The 20,936-nt window shown below is 36.8% G+C and overlaps 1 pseudogene; it reads left to right on the top strand.

The window, feature by feature from the left end:
• LOC109080441 overlaps positions 1–20,936 on the top strand; it is a 99,101-nt pseudogene that overhangs the window by 46,769 nt on the left and 31,396 nt on the right.

Raw genomic sequence — 20,936 nt, 5'->3', positions numbered from 1 at the left:
ATATATTTTAAATTAATTCCTGTGATAACAAGGCTGAATTTTCGGCAGCCATTACTCCAGTCTTCAGTGTCACATGATCATTCAGAAATCATTCTAATATGTTGATTTGATGTTCAAGAATAATTTCTTATTATTAGTGTTGAAAACAGTTAATCTGCTTAATATTTTTGTGGAAACTTTTTTCAGGGTTCTTTGATGAATAGAAGTACACAAGAACAGCAAAAAAAAAAAATAAAAAATAAAATGTTTTAACATTATAAATGTCTTTACTCTCACTTTTGATCAAATGAATGCATCCTTGCTGAATAAGAGTAAAAATCCAGCTGGACCCAAGAATTTGAACATGGTTATTATGAACACAATTTTTTGAAATATGGGCTTTTATGATGCAATATAAAATAATAGAACAAATTTCTCACCCATAGTTTGAACTGTCAAACTTGATGATTTTCCACATGCAGTACCAGGCACACAAATGTTTCAGTTCAGTAAATTTGACTGAATCCAGATGATTAAACCTAATTTTTAAGCTAAATTTATGGGTAATTTGGCTAATTTACAGTTTCATGTAGATTAATAACCATCCGAATGTAAATGTGATGTTTATCCTCATGTATATTAGATTTCATAAGGTGTATGAAGTGTAATAATTCTTAGTGGAACACTTCCAATAACTATTTTACAATTAATGGCTATTATTAATGGAAATACCCAATGGACAAAGCCAGAAATCCCTTGATTTTCCATGTAGATCCACATAAAAAATATGAAGCCTTAGCATGTTACAACAAATCATCAACAAGAAGAAATCAGATAAAATTGTTTTCCTAAAGAAATGTTTTGGCTTTAAATGTTGATGTTGTTGGTCCTTCATAATTCTACCTCTCATCCTAATACTGTAGTTTCTCTTAAGGTGGCACAGTTCCTTGTAAAACTACTGATCCTCCATCAGCGCAGAGGTTAATTAGCTCTGTCACAGCATGTAGTATCCTCGGTTTTGTTCCCCAGAAGCCCACTTAGGCTCTTCCATGGGGATTTATTTGGCTTAGAGAGGTGATTTCCCAAACTTCTCTATGGTGGCCCGACTTTGATGTATTAACTCCATAAAATCATGATGGAATTAACTGCTTACAGGCGCTTTGACTTTCTGTATCTTGCTTCAGCCGTTATAGTCGATCAGATATTCACCTCATTGTTTAAAACGTTAATGTGTTGGGTGATACAGTGTGCACTGCTGTCCCTGTCTGCAGCTGGATGTTTGTCAGATCTTCAGTGACAGCACTGATTACTGTGTGTGGCATCAGATTACAATAAGCCTTATAGTGGTTGCTTTTGTCTGTCTCTCCACCTGTTCTACTACCCAGAACACCTTAGCAACCACATAGAACAACCACTAAGAATAGCTTAGCAACCATACTGGGACAATACCCTGGCAAACAACCTCAAAAGAGCAAAACAGTTTCAGCCTGTCATGTATACATTTAGATGCTTAATTCAAAATAAAAATAATGGCTTCAGATGCAAGACATAGTGTAAGTAGTGAAATATCTTTGTTTCAGAGGAAGTAATACTCGCTGAAGAAGATAAAAATGCAGAGGAGAAGGAGGATGGTGCCTGGTACAAGAGGAAATGCAACAACCCCGGTAACCACTGAGAAATAAAGTATTATACTGTATTTATTCATTATTAGAGCAAAAGAGATTGAGTCTTTCTTACTACTAATAATAAATAATATATATATTTTTTACAATTATTTTTACTATACTCTTAATGAATTTATTATTATTATTATACTACTACTGTTTAATTACTATTCGCTTTTCAACATGTTTAGTATTGAAGAGAGCTAAGAAGAGCAAAAATGACCTCATCAGTGCAGAGGAAGGAGAAGACCATTTCACTGACATCTCATCAGTCGGTAAGATCAAGGCCTTACGCCTGTGACCTTTGACCTCATGGTAGATTTCCTCCCAAAATCAGCAAAGAAAATAAAAAAGCAGATTAAAAAAGTGTTATAAAACTTACATCTGTGATGGTTTTGGGGATGGTTTTTTTTTTACATGTAACAAAAACAGAGAATCATAACCAAAATAGAAGGAGATTGAGAGAGAGAGAGTGGAAAGATGGATAAAGAAAACATGAACAATTCAGAATGCATGTTGAATCCTCCTCCTCTCTTCTCCCCTCCATCATCTGTGAGCTGTTGTGAACGTCTGAAACAGTCTCTCTCTCTGCAGCTCCCCAGGGCTCTCCATTCACCCGTACAAGCAAGAGCAGCAAGAATGAGAGCTCATCATACTTCCGCAGAAAAGAGAAGAGGTTTCGCTTCTTCATCCGCCGTATGGTGAAGGCCCAGAGCTTCTACTGGACTGTTCTGTGTATAGTGGGACTGAACACACTGTGTGTGGCTATAGTTCACTACGACCAGCCCAACTGGCTCACATATGCACTGTGTAAGTGAACCACATCTTTAAAACATCACTACAGCTCTCTGGAGGATCACAGGTTTATGTGAACTATATTTGAACATGGCTTAGGTGCACTGGGAGTAATTTACAAACCCTCAAAAAATCAATGCAAAACAAGTGCTTTTAAATACTATGCTCCTTGTATTTGCATTATTAATTTTAAAACTTATCTTATGATTTGATTCAAAGTCAAGCTTTAGTTTATAGCATCTGAATTTTAGTTTTAATTAAAACTCCCTTGTTGTTGTGACTGCTATGTTTCTTAAGTTAAAAAGAAGAGTCTTTAGAATAAAAATGTAATTAAATTAAATACATTATACACTGATCAGTTAATGAAGTTAATTACAAATAATTAAGCAAGGATGCATTGAATTGATCAAAAGTGACAGTAAAGACTTTGTTGCAAAAAACACCAAATCAGCATATTAGGATCATGTGACACTAAAGACTGGACTAATGGCTGGTGAAAATTAAACTTTGTCATCACCAGAAAAATTTTTTTTTTTAAAATGCATTAAAATAGAAAACAGTTGTAATTGTAAATAATATTTACATAAAATGCAATAATATTTCACAATACTACTGCTTTTACTGTGTTTTTGATCAAATAAATGCAGCATTGATTTTTTCTAAAATAAATGTAAAAAATTTGAATGATACTGTACATAGAAAGTGTCAAAATCTGTGTCTTTGTCAGTAGGTTATTACATCTTTCACTACTGCCACGACTTGACAGGACTGATGATAGGTGATGTAACTGACAAAGTTCATTGATAAATGCTTTTTTGTGTATACAGATTTGGCGGAGTTTGTATTCCTTGGTCTGTTTCTAATAGAGATGAGTCTGAAGATGTATGGCCTCGGGCCCAGGACATACTTTCACTCCTCATTTAACTGCTTTGACTTTGGGGTGAGTAACGTGCCGTCAGATACAAATGATATGCGCGACCAACAACAATACATGTCCCTTTTCCAGTTAATGCCAGAGGTTCTGCCTTATAAGAAACAGAGGAATGCATGTTGTCCTACTGATCCCCCCTCAAAGACAGCAGCTGCAAGACATTTTGACCAATGATATGATTAGAAATGACAAGATGTTGGAAATGAGCTTTGTTTTCAAAAATAAATTGTGCCTGGTGTGTTTGTATTCTCTCTTTGGTGTGTTTAGGTGATTGTGGGTAGCATTTTTGAGGTGATTTGGGCAGCAGTAAAACCAGGAGCCTCTTTTGGCATTAGTGTGTTGCGAGCATTACGTTTGCTGAGGATATTCAAGGTTACCAAGTAAGAGATCAAAACTGCCTGTTCATCTGTAGTTTATTGTCCTAAATTATCATTTTTATATCATGAAATAGTTAAATGCTTGATTCTGATTTGTTGACTGTTTCAAATTAAGTTTTAAAAGACACTAGACAAGAAATTTGATAACAATGACAAGAAAAAAAAAATATTTTTGTCATTAGTGGTTCAAGTGGAATAATTGACTTTGACCACTGAATTATGATTGAATAAAAAAAGCATATTTAATAGACCCAAGGTGTAACAAGTGCTCAAATTCATGGCATGGCTGTGTTAACACAATTGAGGCATGTATTAATTCTCAGTAGTTCAACAATCTGTGTTTATGTATGTATATATCATACCACAAATCAAGGTATATTTCTTTCCCTAAACTAATTTATCATGAAATGCTTTGGCAGGTATTGGAACTCGTTACGCAATCTGGTGGTGTCTCTGCTCAACTCAATGAAGTCCATCATCAGTCTTCTGTTCCTGCTGTTTCTCTTCATTGTAGTGTTTGCTCTGCTAGGAATGCAGCTCTTCGGAGGACAGTAAGTATAAGGCTGAGGGTTACACTCACATGTCATCCAGTCCATGGTCATGCCATTGTTTGCTTAAGGTTTTACAGTGGACAAGCCTACACAGTCCCCCCCAAAAAAAAAAAAAGAAAAATTTATATAACCATAAAGTATATTTGATGATTAGAGGTCAGATAACCGGGGTTCGTTTTTGAAAGTTTGAGTGTTTGGTTTCTAATTCTAATTGATTTCATGCACTGATTAGCCAATAATTTACTGTGCAAATAAATTCTGGACAGCACAAACCATGGTTATAAGTTAATATCTATTTATTTAATAAATACAAAACGTATATGAAGCATTTTTCTTTCTTAAATAAGTATTTCTTAAATATTTAATTTGAGAACAAGTTGAGAACCACTCAATGTAGGCCCTTTACTTTTAAGAGCACTTGTGCAATGTCCTTTGGACTGAAAATGCATCATCTCTTGACGTGAAAAAAAAAAAAAAACCTGTATCGTTTACGTTCCTCTCTGCATAAGCAGCCATGACTCTTCCAAGCCCTGTTGTTTCATTTACCCCTCAGCCACATGTTAACAAACATGACTGAGCTGATCCAGACGGCGCAAGTTTTCATTTCTCTGTTCTATGAATTATTAATCATACGCTGCAACAGAGGAATTGCCTCTACACACGCTTCCCATGAGGAAAATATCAGCTTAGATGCACAAACACGCTGTCATGTGATCTACTGTAATAAGAAGAGTGCCAGATAAACAAATAGTTGGTGCGAAATGAGAAAATGTTATTGAAATGTTATTGCAGGAGAGACTATTCCCAACTGTTGGCAGTGAAGTCTTTCCAGATCTGTGCTTAGTGAAATGAGAAATTGCTTTTGTGCTTCTCTGGTACTGGATTTCAGCTCCATAGCACATTAATATTTAAGACGGTAGATGGACGTGATAAACTGACTGTCTGATCCATGCAGTCATTTTTGGGTTGAATGAGAGAGGCGATTTCATACGTTTGGTTGTCAAGCACATCAGAGAGCAGAGCTACAGAAAATAGTCAGACCAGATAAAATACTCACTCAGAATCTTTGTTTAATATATATTTTTAATAAATATGAACTTGATATAAATTACACATAAAATGCTGTTTGCTAACCAGGTGGAACCCTATGTAATAAGTAATTTATTTTTCCTCACTTTATATGAAAATGCTGCATGATGAAACAATCAGAGCTGATCAAAACACGATTGATGAATATTATGGAGCTACATGGATTTTGAACCAATGAGATTTCATTGTTGGGGCTTCTAGCAGGTCATATTTTTATCATCCCTATTAAAGTTGTACAAACATATGAATTTACCCAAGTTATATAAAATCAATTTTATATATCACTTATTTATAATCACCAGTAGCTTCAGTTTTCTCGCATTATATTGTTTTTGTGCTATTTTCTTCCAGTGAATCGAGTAACAGTGATTGGGCAAAGAAAGGAATCACTTTTATTTTCCAGAATTACGGAATGTTTCTTTTCTCTTTTTAAGCACTTCTCCACATTGTCTAGTAGTGAGGCCCCTACAGAGCCCCTGAGAGTGTATATGGAAGAGAATTGTGAAATAAGAAAGCTTATTTATTATGTTTTTGTTATTAGTTCTAGAGATGCAGAGAGGAAGATTCAGCTCAGCTTTTATATGCAGATGAAAAGAAACATTATTATCGGAACATATCAGTACCGTTTTTGCTGTTTGTGAGCAAACAGACTGAAAAAAAAGAAAGATTTTGAAATTAGAGCAAAGCCGTCTCTTAAGCATACACATGAGACTCTTCCAAGAAAATGATTCACAGCTCATCATCTCTCTTCTAGGTTTAATTTTGAAGATGAGACCCCGACAACCAACTTTGACACATTCCCAGCTGCTATTCTGACAGTGTTTCAGGTATTGACCATCTGGTGATATGTGTCTGAATGCTCTCATTTGATATTTTTAATATTTCCATAATGTATTTTATCTCATAAGATTCTGACAGGAGAGGACTGGAATGCTGTGATGTATCATGGAATTGAATCCCAGGGAGGAGTGCACCGGGGAATGTTCTGCTCCGTGTACTTCATTGTGCTCACACTGTTTGGAAACTGTATCCTTTATATATAACATAGGACTGTCGTAACAGTCATGCTTTTTAATTGAATCAATTAAAATGCGCAAATATTAGTTTCATTAATGGCACTCATTGTAAACTATAAAGCCCTCAATAATAAACCAAAAAAACAAAAAAAACAAAAAATACAGAAACATCTTCAACACACTAATTCACTAATGCTGCAAAAAACATATCATCTGTATTTCAGAAAGCACAGAAAATGCTAACACTTAAAAATGAAACAAGTAAATAAATAATTTAAAAAATTCTCCCACACTTTATGCAATTATAGGTATAAAGTTGTTTTTGCTGCTGACCTGCTTTTCTTCAGCATTTATTTTTGTACAAATAACTGTTTGACTCATAGGTGATATTTCATACTACCTTGGCTTCACTGATAATTAAATTCTACCACACAAAGAATGCAAACTACTAAATATTTAATAATATTTTTGTTTATTTTTCTATTTTAATACATTTGAATATATTTTAAAATGTAATTTATTCAAGTGATGGCAAAGCTGAATTATCAGCAGCCGTTGTTCCAGTCTGCAGGGTCTCATGATCGATTAGAAATCATTCTAATAATAATTTGGTGCTCAAAAGAAGAACAGAGCAGCATTATTTGAAATCTTTTAGAACATTATAAATGTTATCAATTTAATTAATCTGTGCCGAAAAACTATTAATTTCTTTACAACAAATCGTCCTGATCCCAAACTTTTAGTGTGTGTTAAAAGACTGCATAAAAAAATTGACAACATGACTTGTTTGACAGTTTTATTAGATGACCAATTTTAACCAAATTCCTTAAAGCACATTTGATCAGACACTCTCCTCAATGTCTTTTTGGCCATCGCTGTGGATAATCTTGCCAATGCACAAGAACTCACCAAGGTTGGTTGGGCATGATAAGGACGTATGGCAAAAATATGTACATACATGGCCAATCACTGTCACACAGTTCTACAGTTCCTGCGTACACAACACATGAGTCTCACATTTGTGTATTACCGAATGTGTGATCCTGTCTCCATGCTCTGACAGTTTTATTAGTTTCATGAGACTGTCTGGAAGGGCTCTTTTGATCTAACTAATGTTTGCCCCGGTCAATAACTCAAGGTAATGAAGCTTTCAGTCTGTTATGGGATTTATAGCCTTACATGAAGATGGTAACAACAGTATAGGGCTGTAAGGCTTCTGGGACATCACTATCTTGATTTGTTGATGCTTGCGGTGCTTGCCATTGGATGCAAATTTATACTTGTCTGTCATTCTCTGTTTCTCTGTCTTACTCTCTCTCAGGATGAGGAGGAGCAGGAGGAGGCCATCAGTAAGAAACTGGCACTGCAGAAAGCCAAGGAGGTAAAGGAGGTCAGCCCCATGTCGGCCGCTAACATTTCCATCACAGCGTAAGTCAGGGGGCATTAAACCTGAAGTCAGGGTACTGCCCTCCCCTTTAACTAACCCTCCGAAACTCCTATTCATCACCCCATCATGTCCTCTCATTGCTTTTTTATGTGTCCCAAGAATCATATTTCTGTTTGTCTCTGTAAGCACATTTCTGGGTGTTGGTTTTTTGTTATTTTACTGTTGTCACTTTTATTTGGTCCTCAGTATGTCTCCTTATGGATTCTTATGTTCTTTTTGCAGTTGGTTCTGCACCCATAATCGTCTTTACTCTAAAATGACATGTATACTTGATTCAGCCAGGCTGTGTGGGAATCTACAGATTTTTTTATGCTTTCCTGCTGAGGCCAACTGAAAAATCAGTCTGTGTTTGACAAGATTTGTTGTTAGACACCAATTAATGTACATTGGAAAATATATGTAGCGAATGAATGATGAATGAAATTAATCATGCCATCAAAATCTGATTGTTATTTGCATTTTAACCTAAATTGGTTGTTTAACTGTTGCTAAAGACAGTTATTGTGGCAATCCAATGAATTAAAGCCAATTATGAATTAAAAACCTAATTTGAAACCAGCCATATTTGATCAACCACAATTCTGAATATTGGGGTAATGTTCCTTTCAATGTGGTTATGGCCCTGGACTTTTTTGTATTTTTTCCCCCTCAAAGTCTTGTAGAAATTCTGAATGATTTTTATAATGCTTATATTGAGTTAACACATTGATTTATTTATTTATTTGTAATTTTTTATTATGAGAGACATTTTTTTCCAGTGTTCAAAAGTCCATTTATTGAATTATTTAAAGTGCCCCTATTATGCCATTTTTGTGGTTCCTAATATTGTTTTGGGAGTATCCTACCATAGGATTACATGCATGCTAGGTCCAAAAATGCTTTCGTATGCAAAATATGCATTTAATATCACCTCATTTTCCAGCGATTCTCAAATGATTTGTTTGAAGCAGTTCAAAGATTCAGGCTCTCTAAACCCCTCCTTTCCGTGAGCCTGCTCTGCTCTGATTGGTCAGAAGGCGTAGTCTGTTGTGATTTGTCTACGACGTACAGTGGTGTTGGAAACGATATGCCTATTTCAATAGTTCTGTATTTTAAATGCTCTATAGAAAATATACATTTTAAAAATCTGTTATTTATCATACTTACAGGTTGTGATTCAGTGGAGCAGCTGGTCCAAATAAACAGGAGACTGATCCATCTTTCAACAGCAAGCACTTTGTGAATCCCGCATTGAACTCCCAGAGATTAGAGAAGCAGTCGTCAGTAGAATGACGTGTTTATGGGCGGGGTCAATTTGTTCGCGGCTGGTCAACGTAGAACATAGGCACGCATTATGCAAATATGTTACCCCGTGACCAAGCTTCAACCTACTGGTCTCTCTCGTGAAACCAACAGGGAAGTGACTAAAACTGCAATTCATCGACTGGCCACTAGAGGCTTTCTTCAAAAGAGAGTTAGTCCCATAGACTCCCCATGTTAAAATGGCCAACTTTATAGCAGAAAAAAATATATGTTTAGAGCCTGGTACAAAAAGTAGTTTTGGTCTATATAGCTAATTTTGCCCTTTCTGCATAATTAAGGGCGTGGCCACTTGAGTGAAAGGTGGATTGCAGCTGCTGTCACCACTGTCAAGCTAGGTGGGCATGGCTTCAGCAACCAGCTCCCACCTCTTTGCCCATTTTTGATTATCCGAGAGTGACACACGGTGACACGCTGCAAAGATGGCGATGGCCGTCTCTGCCCACTTTGAGCTTCAAAAACGATCTTCGGAAACCTATGGGTGACGTCACAGACTACGTCCATGTTTTTATACAGTCTATGCCCATAACGTGTAGCCGTCACGGAAGTGGGATTCGAACTACTAACAACTCGTTTAGGCTCTAGAGAGTCGTAGTCGTTAGTCGCTCTAGAGAGACAACTTTGCAGATCGTTTACATTCACATACAGCTACATTACACACTGCATGATAGGCAATATTGGAAATGGCATAATAGGGGCACTTTAATAGAATATTATAATGACTAATTTAGTGTAATATAATATCATTTGATTCATTAATTTAATCCATTTTAATGCACCTGCAATTTGAATGTCTTTCCTGATATTGTGATGCCTTTTTCACCTGTTTTGTTTTAAATTCTGTTTTGAAGTCACATTATTGTTGATATGTACTTCCCATTGAGTTGGGTGGAGTTAGTGTCAGAGTGATTGACAGCTACAGTCCCTGCCACTGACTCCGCCCCCACCAAACTATTTCTTTCCCTTCTCATGGTTTTTGTTTTTGGCATATGCAGTTTTATAAGGCCAAATCCTGGTGCTCTTTCATGCAGCTCCTCCAACTCCAGCTCTCATTCACCGTGAGTTAATTTACTCTCTGTTCAAATCTCGTCTCCTCCTCTGTCCCAGCACACTGCTCTTGCATGATGCCAGACAGCCAAACTAGTCTTGCTGACCAGAGTCCTTCACAGTGAATCTTGCAGTTTAACAGATGAAAATTATACATGAAAATATTATACATGGGTCATGAGAGGAAAACCATAAAGAGTCAAATCAGTGAAGGGTTACATTTATAATGGCTTTTATAATATTCTTTACTGGTTCTGTAACAACATAATGTTTTACAAATCATTAGTTAACAAATCTGAGTTTTTGGATTAAAAAATATACAAAGTTATTATTTAAAATTAATTAGAAATAATGATAAAAGGAAATGTTCTGAAAACATTTTTAAAATCAAATTTTCATTCAAATTGTTATGGTGATAATGTAATTTGATAATGGTTGATAATGTAATCAGTCAAACAATTAATATTTTAACGAGATATACACTCATATATGCTTATATTAATATTAAAATCTTCATGAGCTACAGATATTGTTGATCTTGTCTCTCGCTTATTAATGAAAGCTATTATAAGGTGTTGCTGAAAAAAGTGTAAGTGTAGCCTTGAGGTAAACTAGCTAAACTATCAATACCAATCTGCTTTAGTGTAATGCAGCTGCATCAGTGAGATTTTTACTTAATTTTTTTCTGACTTTATGTTTGTTGTGTTTCTTTAGCTCAGGCAAGTTTCTGGATACTCTAGATTAACTGTTCTCTGGGCTCATTGGCTGCCGCTGGCATTGAGCGGTGTTCTGAGAATCGGCCTTCTGTTTCCCAGAGAGCATCACTAGAGCTTCTGCTACTGTTAGTGCCTAATGAGTAAGCACTCCTGTCAGACAAGCCCACTGCGAGAGTGTCAATGCACACACACATATATATTCTCTCTTACACATACAGGCAGGTGAACTCAGGAATCCAGTGTATACTCTATACTCTTAATTATATAGAATAGATAGATTTAGAAACACAGAACTTGGCTCGTTGTCAATCTTTTGAGAAGCTTAAGGTTAAAAGACATTTGTGTTCAAGCTAGTTATAGATATTTTTTTATTAGTTTTTGGTGATGTAAAGGAACAGTTTACCCAAAAATAAAGTCTTTCATCATTTACTGACTGTCATATAATTCCAAATCCGTATGACTGACCTTCTTTAATGGAACAAAGAAAATGAATTTTTGAAGAATGTCCTCTCATTTTCACATAATAAAAGTGAATGAGGACTAGACAAGACAAAAAAGCATTGTAAAAGTGGTCATGTGAAGTCAAACAATAACTTAGTGTGAGAAGCAGACCGAAACTAAGCTGTATTTCATTATTTTGTAAATTGTTATAATGATACGTTTCTCTGGAACTGTTAACTGCAAAATCATTGTTAGTTCTGAGAACCAGATCAGTACAGTCTGTGAATGAATCATTCTTTGAGTCAAATCTTTTCAATAAATTGATTGTTTTAGTTCACGAAACCGGTCTGAATGATTCATTCACAAATGGGACATTACCACTTTGCTGATGAACTCTAATGAGTCTATAACAATTAAAAGCCTATCTGTATCTGTATGCATAAAGCTGCTGTATGGCTTCAGAAGATTTCAGAATATAGCACACAAAACATGGTATCCTTTTCTTGTACTTTTATGGTTCATTTTGGGGCTTGTTAACTTTAGTCCTCATTGATTTTAACTATATTTAAAAGAGTGACTAGGACATTAAACATTTGTGATTCAGAAGAAAAGTCATATGGCTCTGGAGCTATATGAGGGTGAGTGAATGATGACAGAATTATAATTTTTTTGTGAACTATTCCTGTAATGCTTCAGTTTGAGCAGTACTGAAGGGTTTAGGGTTGTAGAGCGTCTGGATAAGTCTGCCATCATCTCATCTCTCTCCACTGTTTTGTACATTCTTTCATTTCTCCAACATTCATTTTTTCACTGTCTGTCTTTTATGCATATTTATTCCTTACTGATTTTCTCGTCAAATGTTTGTCCTCTAACCTGTTCTCTGTCACTGTGGGGGCTCTTAGTGTGTCTGTTTATATCTGTGTATTTCAATGTGTGCTGTATGTGTTTTAGGAGTTTTGTCTGCTCCCCTGTACATCACTTCTTGAGGTAATGGTACTGCATAGGGCATGACTACTGCATCAGTACATGAATGGACGTATTTTGATCATCTGTATGACAAAAGACAAATACTCATCCTTGACGCACCTCATAGTGTTTGATAATGTGGACAATATTGGACATTTCAGAATCTTGCCCCTCATTCATAAATATATGTCAACGTTAACCTGTGATTTCATTTTTAACCCTTGGACAGCTGTAAAAAAAAAAAAAAAAATCATCCATCACATTTCACTTTTTGTACTAAAGATGTTTTAAGCCATTTTTGGTCAATACCAATAGTTTGATGAAGATATATATAGTTTTTTTTTAGCCAGAGAAAGTTAGCTAAGCCAGATTGATTAGCTTAAAGTTAGCAATACTGCTAACATTGTTTACAGCAGCATTATACTGCATTATAGCACGTTGAGAACATTCCAGTCTTTATTTTTGCTGAGTATATTAATATTTAATAGAAAAGGGGAAATATTGGAGCTATGGCATAATGATTAGTACACATTCTCCGACTCATTGAGCCGTAGAGCTCATGCAAGTTTAAACATCCTGTTCCCCTCTTTCCCCCAAAGGTTTTTGTGATATCTCTGCTATCCATTATTATTAACATGGCCAAAAGTCAAATAAACAGAAAAGGGAAATGAAGATCACACCTTGAGGTCCTGTCATATAGTAAAACCAGAGAGTTTGCACCACCTCGTCGTCCTGCTTGTCCACAAGATCTACAGTCTGACCTCAGGACTGTTTCACACCACAAGGCCTAGTGAGTGCTTTAGCAGTAAATAGTGTCTGAAAATCAGTCTCTCAGCTCTCCCCCAGCCTCAGAGAGTGTTCTCTTTCCCATCACCTGTCTACACATTGCTGTAGTTCACTCATCACTCCCTGGAACACGGCCTGTCTGCTGAAGGTGTGCCCAGAAAAAAGCAACATGGAGAAAAGAGAAGTGTAGACGTGTTACTTTTCCCCAGCTGAATCTTTTTCCTTACTTTTCTTTACAGCAATAACTGTCTTGATTCATGTTTTCTTCATGCTAACTAACTGGATAAGAAATAAGGTATAAGATGACATTACGCAGAAGAGACATGATAGGATAAAGACTTCTGTCATTTGTTCACATGCGTGTCATTCTAAATCCGAATGACATGGAGTTTGATTAAACAATGACAGAATTTCTGTTGTAAGGGAGCAATAGATATGAGGTCATTAGACCTGACAAATCCCTCTAAATGTCCTACACTTAGAGTATAGGATGCATGGTTAAACTTCATGACCTAAATCATTGTTCACAAATGTTTGCAGGATGAGTAAAGCATGCCCATAGATAATCTTTGTAATCTGGCATCCATAAAGACCTTCTTTTTATTCACACAGTGGTTAGTTCTAGTCCTCAAATCTGCTTAAACTAACACTGTTCCAAGAGCACTGACATGTAGTCCAGTAACACTGGGAATTTTCACTGTTTGTATCTCTCCGCTGTCTTCAGGGTTATCAAATCCTGCTTAGGCTTTGTTTAGAACTATTTTAGTTAGAAGAGCAAATACAGACACAATTTCCAGCAATATAATGTCAAAAATGAATATTATTTAATATTCACTTTCAGTGTTGTAGTCAAGACCAGCTCATTCATATCTAAATCAAGACCCAGACTAGAAGGGGATAGAGTTAGAGTCAAGACTGATTTCACATGCTCCAGAGACCATGACAAGATCAAGGTCTTGGTCTTGGTTCTCATGTCTGAGTCCAAGAGCATACTTTCATGGTCTTGGTCCTGTCATGTGAACTCAGTCTTGACTCGGACTCAGTCTTCTTTGGGTCTCGGTTTTGACTCAAACGCAACCCTCTTCTGGTCTAAACTGCAAAACTGTTAATTTATGTGAATTTCAGCCATCCAAAATGAATTTTCAAATCATTAAGGATTTATTAAATAACGCAAACAAGAAATCACCATCTTGAAAGGGGGTCTCGACATGGATGGAGACTAATGTCAACATCATGCCTAAGTGTTTTTAATCGAATCTGTCTGAGGCTTACACATTTTTTCCTTAAATCTTCTTTTCACTAGTAAAGAACAGCAGCGTTCTCTAAAAATGATGTCTGTGTGGGAGCAGCGCACCACGCAGATTCGGAAGCACATACTGGCCAGCAGCGAGGCATTGTACCAAGAGGAGCTCAACCCCCGGCTGACCTCTAACCTTCACCTCCGCCCTGACATGAAAACCCACCTGGACCGGCCTCTGGTGGTGGAACCTCATTGTGAAGGTCCCATCAGTCCCCACAGAGGCTGGGACAAACCCCAGGATTTGCAAGGGGAGGGCGGCACACCAGAGGAACGAGTCCCCCCTGTGTTAGAGCCCCCACAGTCACACCCACCACGCAAGCACCACCGCCATAGGGAGCGTCCCTCCAATGAGACCAATGAAAATGGTGACACGGGTCATGGTAAAGAAGGCCGGCATCACGTCCATCACAGCCGCAGTAAGGAGCATGATGGGACACGGTGTAAGGAGGGGAAGAGTGACAGGAGCCGGAGCAGAGAGGGGGGCCGCAGACATCACCACCAGAGCTCAGTGGATGAGGGTGGTGGGGAGAGAGAACATCGTCACCATCACTCCCACAGGCATAACAAAGAGGGCAATGGAGTGGTCAGTGCTGGGGGGAAGAGCGAACGGCGGTCCAGGCAGAAGGATGGCTTATGTTCGGGAACAAGGGAGGGAGAGAGGTGCTCCAGGGGTGAAAATGGAGGTAATGGAGGGAGGAGACAGCACAGACTGCGTACCAGTAAAGCTCAGTCTACGCTGGAAGGAGAGGAGCAACAAGGGAATTAATATAATTAGTATCTCAAGACCCACATCAATAGGAAAATCTTTCGAAATTCTGATTTGTCGTAATGACTCCCTTGAATCCATTTAGCAAAAATACTCATTGAGAGAAAACTGCAGGGTTCCTTTGTCCTAATGACTCCCTTGAATCCATTTAGCAAAAATACTCATTGAGATTTGTTCATTGATTCATTCAGTGACTTAGATTTGTTCATTGATTCATTCAGTGACTTTCTTTTTTCTAGGTCATTACACCCCAGTGGGTGGTAACCAGTGATTTGTTTATACTATAAGCAAATTTATGTACTCAACAGATTTGTTCGCAAACATTTTAAGCCAAACATTTATTTACTTAATAAAATGTGCATATCTACATATCTTGACTTGTCAGTCAACACATCCTCATTCATGAACAAGATGCTTCGTTCATCCAGTTTGAGTCCCAGTTTGTTTCTGAGTTGGTTTGTTTCCCAGTGCCTTTCTGAGTCAATCCAAACTCAAAACACCAACTCGTTCATTGAAGGGTCTATTTATTCAGTAGGTCCAACCAATGATATGCTCTGAAATATTAATCAGTGTATGGAACTGACAGTGAAGGATTTGTTCACTTAAAAGATTAGTTCAGAAACACAGACATTCATGACCAAAACACCAAAGTGTAACCTCATTTTGACTCACTGCTGCAGACACATGGACATGGGAGGAGATTCACTGGCTGTAAACCCTCATCAACGTTCAGTTGGGAACCGATGGAGTCTTGAGAATCCAGAAGACTCGGATAATAAACGAAACATTGGTCAGACTGGAGGAATGGGCACACACATACCTGTGACCGTCACATCCCCCCCTGGAGAAACTACCCTTATTCCCAGTTAGTATTTCTCATACAGTCCTACTGTATAAGGTCACTGTGACCAATTTTTCACTCATTTTATACTCGCATTTGTGTGCCATGTTTTCAAGGGTGGTAACATTGCTACTGGCAACAAGCCAGTGTTGGTCTAATGCTTACAAATATTTAAATTCACACGTGACATCTGTTTGTCTTCTCAGTGAACAGTATAGACAGTGAGACGATGCCCATGACTGAGAAGAATCTGGAGGATCTGAACCAGAGCAGCCCTCGTCCCATCCTCCCCTTCAGCTCCATGTTCATCTTCAGCCCAAACAATCCGTAAGTGTGTGTGTGGAAAATTCATGAGTCCCAGTGCTTTCAAAACCATGTGCATTTGAACATTTACCCCAGTGCAATGTAACAAATGCTGTTGTTAGAGCTAAACTTGCACTGAAAGTATTTCTTCAACAATTTTTTTTTTTTTTTTTTTTTAGCTTGACAGTAGCTCACATTCAAAAAAGGCTCTCAAGAAATAAGCAATTTTTTTTGTCAACAAGTAGCATGGCACAGTTGAATGAGCATGTCAAGTACACCTAATCATAATATTCTTGCTTTCAAGTAGTGTTTCACAGTTTATTATCTACTGTAATTAAAAAAAAATGTCTTGTAATGAAATGGAAATAGCAACAGATCTTTTCCGTATTGTGACATACTTCCAAGTTATTACAAAAAATAAAGGCATTTAGGTCAGAGACTTGGTTCTATCCATTGGTTGTTGATTGAGTGGAAGCAGATATGAAAATAAGTTAATTAATTTATCCAAATAAAAGAATTGACAAATTATAATAAAAAAACAAAAAAATCTTTAATACAAAAAGGCATCTCCATGTATTGACATTTTATAAAAAAAAATAAAAACCTAGTCAAAACAAATATTTTAAAAAAATTATGCACATGAAGGGATAAATAATTCACGATAACATCAATCACATGCATTTAGAAAATAGATTTTCATTTCATGATATAGCTTGTTGTTTTTCTACTATAAATTATGTGTATGGTACAATCTTCCAGAACATTCCATTTGTAGATTGGAAATATATGTTGTTTTAGTGATCCAGATCCATGTATTGACACTTTATAATTTAAACACAATAACAAAATAAACTCTAAAATCCATCCCCTTCCTTAAACACTTTAAGATCTTTAAGTCTAAAAGGCATCCGGTTCCTTAAACTGCCACATAAAACTGTGTATTAATTAGCAATTGCCAAATACACTTGTCTGTCGTGGTCCTGTTGGTGAAAAAAATATTTTAATACTTTTATATTACTTTATACTAATGCCACATGGGTGTTTTTTCACATGACCATGCCTACCAGACATGTCTGCTAAAATCTACATTAGTACTGAATTAATTATTTATTAATTTTAATTATTACTGTTGAACTCAGACGTTGCCTATGGCCTGCATGAAAATATTAATTATTGGTGGTTAATTAAATGTATCTGTCTGTAGATTTCTCTCATAGTGAGGGGTTTGTGTGTGCAGGGTGAGGCGTCTGTGTCACTACATTGTGAGTCTGCGCTACTTTGAGATGTGTATCCTGGTGGTGATTACCATGAGCAGTATAGCACTGGCTGCGGAGGACCCAGTCCAAGCCAATGCCCCTCGTAACAATGTAAGTCACTCATATGTTTTGTCTGAGCTGGTCTGACTGGTCAAAGTCAGATTTTGTCAGTGTTTGACCTCATTTCCTATGTCTGATGAAAATCTGATGACCATTTCACTTTTCACTTCATAGGTCCTGAAGTATTTGGACTATGTCTTCACTGGTGTTTTCACATTTGAGATGGTCATTAAGGTAATTTTATGGTAAATTATACTGTTTAATTGGATATCTCATAGAAGAAGTGATCCAGAATTCTTCTCATGACCAGAGATAAGGCTATTTGGTGACTGCATCTCTATATGAAGCCCATTGACCCATCTGAATTAATATCAGGGACATGCAAAATTATGTATTTTCATTAATAACTAGTCAGTAGTTTGTCTGAACAACTAGTCAACTACAGTAGTTGGTCTAATTAAGATCACATAGGACACATAGTTTCAGTACAGTAACAGTAAAAATCTGCAAAATCTCTACAAGATTTTATTGCACAAAACTGTCATATTCCTCGCAATAAAAGACTCCCACTGTTAGGATTCTGTATAATAATGGGAACATTGCTCACAGCGAATGATATAAAGTATGTCAGTAATTGTCTTGAAATTTATTGTAAAGGCAGTGAATCTGTTACAGAAATGGTGCTTTGATGGCTGTAGTGATGGTGTCAAGGTTTCAACCTCAATAATCTTTCATATTTATGCTTCTTCTTTGAAGATGGTGGATTTAGGTTTATTACTGCATCCTGGTTCATACTTCAGAGATCTGTGGAATATTCTGGACTTCATTGTTGTCAGTGGTGCACTGGTGGCATTCGCATTCTCGTAAGTTGCCTTTAATTTACAAATACCTAAACCCCCTTAAATTAGAACACTTAACCATGTTTGAAGTTTATTATTGATCTTGTCTACAAATTACACAGTAATTTGAGACACCGTTAGTCCAAGTTCTTGTACGTATACGCCTATTCATTTTTTAAAGGTTTTACTTTATGCTCATTCCCACAAGAGTGTCTTTGTCTGTCTTTGTTGTACACATTCAAGGCTGCAAACTCCCACTGATCTCTTATTTCCTTCCTGTCCTTCTCCCAGAGGTGTGGGTCAGTTGACATCACTTTATTGCACTTTTGAGAATGCAGTCTAAAAGAGTGTGTGTGTGTGTGTGTGTGTGTGTGTGTGTGTGTGTGTGTGTGTGTGTGTGTGTGTGTGTGTGTGTGTGTGTGTGTGTGTGTGTGTGTGTGTGTGTGTGTGTGTGTGTGTGTGAAGGAGCTAATAAAGGAGTTGTCTGATACGATCAGTTGTTCGCCCATCTCCTGTGGTTTAATGGATGAGCCACTGCAATACTTTAGTATTGCGGAAATGTTATTAGCTGCTATTAGAAACACTTGCCAGTTCAACAGAAATAGAAAAGAGCTGTAATGTTAAGATTTTTAATTGCTATGGTGCTGGTGCTATATTGTGAGATCAGTGGCAGCCTCTCTACTGCCTGACTCTTTCTTTCTTTCTTTCTTTCTTTCTTTCTTTCTTTCCATCTGTCTGTCTATCAAACTTTCTATCAACCTCTCTTTCTTTCTTTCGTCTGGTGTCTCTTTATTAGGCTTCTTAACTAATTTAACCAGAAAGACATTCTCGGTTAGCCAGCTTTACCTCAAAGATAAGTGTGAAGGAGATGATTTCCTGGCACGTCACTACTAATTTTCAATGAGTAAGGCAAGCTGAACAGAGAGTGGGTGCAATACCTTGAAATACAGCTTCAGAATTGCAGGGGTATCTCAGAATGAAGGGGTCTCTCAGCTGTACTGACTAATCTGTCCTACTTCCTGTTTGTTTTTATGTTTGTTTCTGTGTTGTCATGTCATGTTAAATGTGAGTGTATCGACGTGCTGTCACTGACTTCCTCTCTTCCTCTGTTTCTCTTTGCCTGGAATTGCTTGAAAGGAGCTTCATGGGGTAACACCTTAACTCTCTCTGTGTCTTTGTTTCCATCTCTGTCTCTGTCTCTCTCTCTCACTGTTCATCTTCTTGCCTGTCTCTGTGTGAGTCCAGTAATGCTTAGCCCATAGGCAAGTGTTGAAGCATGGGATCTTCTGCAGTGTTTCATCCTCTCCATAATCCATCATTTGGCATCACTCACACATTTGCAGCCAGTGAGCTTGATCTTCTTCTCCATGTAATTTAATTCTCTGTTGTCATGAAGGGCAGACACTATTGATCTGTTTCATTTCCTCAAAACATTCCTACCATTCTCAGTAGGTCTTCTTTGCTTACTGAATATGGAGCATCCTGGACAATCCCTACAGTGACCTCAGACAGGATGATTAGTGCATGTGTCATATCATATCAAAGATGACCTGTTCAGTTGTGTTGAAGTGCCATATCGGGGCAAGTCTGTCTTTTTTGGCCAGTGATTGCACCCTTGTTCACTTTAAACATCTCATCCATGCTCCATTGGTGGACTTGAGAGCATGAACATATTTATTGTACTGTACATGCTTATCTTTCTGCATGTTTTCGGACTCACATGAGAGAATGTACTGCAAATGTGACTGCTGTGATTGGCCAGATCTTTGAAAATGCTCTTTAAAGCATAAAAGACAGTTATAACTAGGGATGCACAGATATTAAAATTCTATAATGACTAAATAAATTAAATACAAAAGACCAAAAATTAACAGTATAAAATATATATTTTTTTTAGGTATGATATTATTCATTTAGATTTTTAAAAAAGTTTTTAGCTAGCTTTTATTTTGCTTAAGATGGAATCCAACAGTGTTATTAAAAAAAAAAAAAAAAAAAAAATAAGGACGTTTAAGGATTAACTTGATTGTTAGATGACAGCAAAGGTAATTGTAATGTTAAAATTGGAAAAATTAGAATGTACAATTAAATATCAAATATCAGCTCAGTTCAACTTTATTACTAGAGCACTTTCAAAAACCACAATGGGAGTGCTGTAGATAAAAGTAGTCAAATACATGAAGCTAAACAAACTACAAAAACACATAAAATTTACAATACATTAATAAAAGCTAAAGAAAATAAATTAGTTTTTATAGCCCTCTGAAATTTCCCTAAGGTTGGAGATGTTTTGCCCATTTCGGCTGTCACCAAAAAAGCTCTATCACCTTTACATTTCAGGTGCAATCAAGCAACCGTCAGACACAGCTGATAATTTGAGTGAAGAGATGTACACTAGAGGTTGATATAAACTAATTAATTGATACCAAGATAACATGCATCCCTGCATATAACATTTTTCCCATAT

The sequence above is a fragment of the Cyprinus carpio genome, chromosome A5 (genome assembly GCF_018340385.1).
Source record: "Cyprinus carpio isolate SPL01 chromosome A5, ASM1834038v1, whole genome shotgun sequence".
In the NCBI taxonomy this organism is placed as follows: Eukaryota; Metazoa; Chordata; class Actinopteri; order Cypriniformes; family Cyprinidae; genus Cyprinus; species Cyprinus carpio.
The sequence above is the reverse complement of the archived record's forward strand: the minus strand, read 5'-3'. Positions and strand labels throughout refer to the sequence as shown.